The sequence below is a fragment of the Neoarius graeffei genome, chromosome 5 (assembly GCF_027579695.1).
Source record: "Neoarius graeffei isolate fNeoGra1 chromosome 5, fNeoGra1.pri, whole genome shotgun sequence".
In the NCBI taxonomy this organism is placed as follows: Eukaryota; Metazoa; Chordata; class Actinopteri; order Siluriformes; family Ariidae; genus Neoarius; species Neoarius graeffei.
In genome coordinates, this window is record NC_083573.1 from 92,446,632 (window position 1) to 92,452,675 (window position 6,044).

General features: G+C 43.1%; 1 protein-coding gene across 1 annotated transcript in view; it reads left to right on the forward strand.

The window, feature by feature from the left end:
• The window catches only part of adarb2 (adenosine deaminase RNA specific B2 (inactive)), a 190,792-nt gene that overhangs the window by 133,092 nt on the left and 51,656 nt on the right, over positions 1-6,044 (forward strand). The gene's annotated exons all lie outside the window — the stretch shown is intronic.

The following is a 6,044-nucleotide window of genomic DNA, read 5'->3' on the forward strand; positions in this document are numbered from 1 at the left end:
ATGCAACCCCATACCATCAGAGATGCAGGCTTCTGAACTGAACGCTGATAACAACTTGGGTCGTCCTTCTCCTCTTTAGGCCGAATGACACGGCGTCCCTGATTTCCATAAAGAACTTCAAATTTTGATTCGTCTGACCACAGAACAGTTTTCCACTTTGCCACAGTCCATTTTAAATGAGCCTTGGCCCAGAGAAGACGTCTGCGCTTCTGGATCATGTTTAGATACGGCTTCTTCTTTGAACTATAGAGTTTTAGCTGGCAACGGCGGATGGCACTGTGAATTGTGTTCACAGATAATGTTCTCTGGAAATATTCCTGAGCCCATTTTGTGATTTCCAATACAGAAGCATGCCTGTATGTGATGCAGTGCCGTCTAAGGGCCCGAAGATCACGGGCACCCAGTATGGTTTTCCGGCCTTGACCCTTACACACAGAGATTCTTCCAGATTCTCTGAATCTTTTGATGATATTATGCACTGTAGATGATATGTTCAAACTCTTTGCAATTTTACACTGTCGAACTCCTTTCTGATATTGCTCCACTATTTGTCGGCGCAGAATTAGGGGGATTGGTGATCCTCTTCCCATCTTTACTTCTGAGAGCCGCTGCCACTCCAAGATGCTCTTTTTATACCCAGTCATGTTAATGACCTATTGCCAATTGACCTAATGAGTTGCAATTTGGTCCTCCAGCTGTTCCTTTTTTGTACCTTTAACTTTTCCAGCCTCTTATTGCCCCTGTCCCAACTTTTTTGAGATGTGTTGCTGTCATGAAATTTCAAATGAGCCAATATTTGGCATGAAATAGGCTCCAGCTTGCCTGCGACCCTGTAGAAGGATAAAGCGGCTAGAGATAATGAGATGAGACAAGATGAGCCAACAAAAATCAAACTAAAATAATAATGAAATGTGAGTGGGATTTAAAAAAATAAAATAAAAATAGTTCTGAGCACATCTCTACTTGAGCTCATTTATGAATTGGAGTGAAAAAAAAACTTGAAACCACTTCAGTTTAAGTTTAAATCTGAACATGGATACATGTTATACAGTACGGATATTTCAGACACGAAACACATACAGATAAAGATATTCATGTAGTTTTACACCTCTAGTTTCCCATATCCACCTTTTTTGCCATTCTGTAAAATAGATTTTACACACATCCATCCAACATCCATAATCACGTAACCTGTGCAGGGTCGCAGGCAAGCTGGAGCCTATCCCAGCTGACTATGGGTGAAAGGCGGGGTACACCCTGGACAAGTCGCCAGGTCATGACAGGGCTGACACATAGAGACAACCAACCATTCACACTCAATTTAGAGCCACCAATTATCCTAACCTGCATGTCTTTGGACTGTGGGGGAAACCGGAGCACCCAGAGGAAACCCACGCAGACACAGGGGGAACATACAAACTCCACACAGAAAGGCCCTCGTCGGCCACTGGGCTCGAACCCAGAACCTTCTTGGTGTGAGGCGACAGTGCTAACCACTATACCACCATGTTACTGTAACTCACATCACTGCTTAATCCTGCATTCGACTTATCTCAGAAGTGGGAATTACAGTACATCATTTTCAACCTCTGTTCATTCAAGCTACAAAGTGGAGAAAAAGCGTGGCCACCTTGTTGTTCAAGGTGTTCAATTAGCAACAAGCTAGCCAACTAACTGCGATGAGTGGTGTGTATTTTCCTTCTCAAAACAGAGAACTGTAGAGTCAGTGTTATCGATTTACCAAGCGAATAGGTCTGTATGTTGATTGATTTAAAGCTAATACTTGTATCCATCCATCCATTATCTGTAGCCACTTATCCTGTTCTACAGGGTCGCAGGCAAGCTGGAACCTTTCCCAGCTGACTAAGGGCGAGAGAGGTGGGGTACACCCTGGACAAGTCGCCAGGTCATCGCAGGGCTAACACATAGAGACAAACAACCATTCACACCTACAGTCAATTTAAAGCCATCAGTTAGCCTAACCTGCATGCCTTTGGACTGTAGGGGAAACCGGAGCACCCGTCGGAAACCCACACAGACACGGGGAGAACATGCAAACTCCACACAGAAAGACCCTCGTCGGCTGCTGGGCTCAAACCCGGAACCTTCTTGCTGTGAGGCGACAGTGCTAACCACTACACCACTATGCCGCCCCTAATACTTGTATATACAGTGTAATTTGTTTAAAGGAAAGAAGTGTTACTTGGTTTACTGGTCATGCTCTGAGCAGCCATGTTGATTTGATGTCACTTGCTGAACTCTGGTTTGAGGAGGCCATCCCCGTAGGTTGTATTCAGTCATGTGACTTTTGCTTGTGCGTTTATTTCTGGTTAATGAAGTGGTGGTCGGGGAAACCAATCTGGCTGCTGTTATTTAAAGATCTAGTGAAACCGTCTCCGACTATTTTTGCAGTTTATAGGCCAATACATGATCAAGATACCTTCAGAAAGTTGCTCTTTGCGATGGGATAGATCCATACACGTTAACAAAGAAGGGTTATTCCTACAAGTTGGAAAATTATCTATTCGTTGAGTTCCCTGACATCTCAAATTACCTGGTGCTGCAAACGTCGTTCTACACGGACAAACAGATGAAAACCTGGAAGAGCATGGAGTGTAGAACTTTTTATATGTGGCTGGGTTAAAGATTTGCAGATAAGGACACTATAAGATAAATCCTGTATTGTTTATGCCTGGGTAAGAAGGACTTTTTGGGCTTTTTGTACACGTTTGCAATGTTTGCTAGGACGCTACAAGTTTTAGTATCGGGTGTAAACAAACCACAGCAGCTCGATTCCCAATCCTCCCTGCTCTTCTCTTCCAGGTAAATCGTTCACAAAGATCCACAGAAACCTGTTTAAAGACCTGCGGATTGGTGAAACAGGACGGAGACGTTATCACGGCTCATTGTAACTTCACGGCCGGGGAACCAGTTTCATGCTGTTAACTCGTGAGCTCTGCTTTTGTGTTTCCGTGGATCAGCTTGATTATTTTATCTCTCTAGTTCAGTGTAGGAGCCCAATCTACAGTGGTGCTTGAAAGTTTGTGAACCCTTTAAAATTTTCTATATTTCTGCATAAATATGACCTAAAACATCATCAGATTTTCACACAAGTCCTAAAAGTAAATAAAGAGAACCCAGTTAAACAAATGAGACAAAAATATTATACTTGGTCATTTATTTGTTGAGGAAAATGATCCAATATTACATATCTGTGAGTGGCAAAAGTATGTGAACCTTTGCTTTCAGTATCTGGTGTGACCCCCTTGTGCAGCAATAACTGCAACTAAACGTTTGCGGTAACTGTTGATCAGTCCTGCACACCGGCTTGGAGGAATTTTAGCCCATTCCTCCGTACAGAACAGCTTCACCTCTGGGATGTTGGTGGGTTTCCTCACATGAACTGCTCGCTTCAGGTCCTTCCACAACATTTCCATTGGATTAAGGTCAGGACTTTGACTTGGCCATTCCAAAACATGAACTTTATTCTTCTTTAACCATTCTTTGGTAGAATGACTTGTGTGCTTAGGGTCGTTGTCTTGCTGCATGACCCACCTTCTCTTGAGATTCAGTTCATGGACAGATGTCCTGACATTTTCCTTTAGAATTTGCTGGTATAATTCAGAATTCATTGTTCCATCAATGATGGCAAGCTGTCCTGGCCCAGATGCAGTAAAACAGGCCCAAACCATAATACTACCACCACCATGTTTCACAGATGGGATAAGGTGGTTCTGCTGGAATGCAGTGTTTTCCTTTCTCCAAACATAACGCTTATCATTTAAACCAAAAAGTTCTATTTTCGTCTCATCCCTCCACAAAACATTTTTCCAACAGCCTTCTGGCTTGTCCACGTGATCTTTTGCAAACTGCAGATGAGCAGCAATGTTCTTTTTGGAGAGCAGTGGCTTTCTCCTTGCAACTCTTCCATGCACACCATTGTTGTTCAGTGTTCTCCTGATGGTGGACTCATGAACATTAACATTAGCCAATGTGAGAGAGGCCTTCAGTTGCTTAGAAGTTACCCTGGGGTCCTTTGTGACCTTGCCAACTATTACACGCCTTGCTCTTGGAGTGATCTTTGTTGGTCGACCACTCCTGGGGAGGGTAACAATGGTCTTGAATTTCCTCCATTTGTACACAATCTGTCTGACTGTGGATTGGTGGAGTCCAAACTCTTTAGAGATGGTTTTGTAACCTTTTCCAGCCTGATGAGCATCAACAACGCTTTTTCTGAGGTCCTCAGAAATCTCCTTTGCTCGTGACATGATACACTTCCACAAACATGTGTTGTGAAGCTCAGACTTTGATAGATCCCTGTTCTTTAAATAAAACAGGGTGCCCACTCACACCTGATTGTCATCTCACTGATTGAAAACACCTGACTCTAATTTCACCTTCAAATTAACAGCTAATCCTAGAGGTTCACATACTTTTGCCACTCACTGATAGGTAATATTGGATCATTTTCCTCAATAAATAAATGACCAGGTATAATATTTTTTGTCTCATTTGTTTAACTGGGTTTTCTTTATCTACTTTTAGGACTTATATGAAAATCTGATGATGTTTTAGGTCATATTTATACAGAAACAGAAAATTCTAAAGGGTTCACAAACTTTCAAGCACCACTGTACATCATCATCCTTGTAAAGATTGCTAGAACACCCTGATAAATACAGTTGTGCTCATAAGTTTACATACCCTGGCAGAATCTATGATTCTTTGACCATTTTTCAGAGAATATGAATGATAACACAAAAACATCTTTTCCACTCATGCTTAGTGGTTGGGTGAAACCATTTATTGTCAAACGACTGTATTTTCTCTTTTTAAATCATAATGACAACAGAAACTACCCAAATGACCCTGATCAAAAGTTCACATACCCTGGTGATTTTGGCCTGATAACATGCACAGAAGTTGACATAAATGGGTTTGAATGGCTACTAAAGGTAACGTCCTCACCTGTGATCTGTTTGCTTGTAATCAGTGTGTGTGCATAAAAGCTGAGTGAGTTTCTGGGATCCAGACAGACTCTCGCATCTTTCATCCAACCACTGACGTTTCTGGATTCTGAGTCATGGGGAAAGCAAAAGAATTGTCAACGGATCTACGGGAAAAGGTAGTTGAACTGTATAAAACAGGAAAGGGATACAAAAAGATATCCAAGGAATTGATAATGCCAGTCAGCAGTGTTCAAACTGTGATTAACAAATGGAAAATCAGGGGCTCTGTTAAAACCAAGCAAATGCCACAAAGTATCTCGCCTACAATACGCCAAACAGCACAGAGACAAGCCTCAAAACTTCTGGAACAAGGTAATTTGGAGTGATGAGACCAAAATTGAACTTTTTGGCCACAACCATAAACGTTACATTTGGAGAGGTGTCAACAAGGCCTATGATGAAAGGAGCACCATTCCTACTGTAAAGCACGGAGGTGGATCGCTGATGTTTTGGGGATGTGTGAGCTACAAAGGCACAGGAAACTTGGTCAAAGTTGAAGGAAAGATGAATGCAGCACGTTATCAACAAATACTGGAGGCAAATTTGCACTCATCAGCCCGGAAGCTGCGCATGGGACGTACTTGGACGTTCCAACATGACAACGATCCAAAACACAAGGCCAGGTCGACCTGTCATTGGCTACAGCAGAACAAAGTGAAGGTTCTGGAGTGGCCATCTCAGTCTCCTGACCTCAATATCATTGAGCCACTCTGGGGAGATCTCAAACGCACAGTTCATGCAAGACAGCCCAGGAATTTACAGGAACTGGAGGCTTTTTGCCAAGAAGAATGGGCAGCTTTACCATCTGAGAAAATAAAGAGTCTCATCCACAACTACGGGCGGCACGGTGGTGTAGTGGTTAGCGCTGTCACCTCACAGCAAGAAGGTCCTGGGTTCGAGCCCCGGGGCCGGCGAGGGCCTTTCTGTGTGGAGTTTGCATGTTCTCCCCGTGTCCGCGTGGGTTTCCTCCGGGTGCTCCGGTTTCCCCCACAGTCCAAAGACATGCAGGTTAGGTTAACTGGTGACTAAATTGAC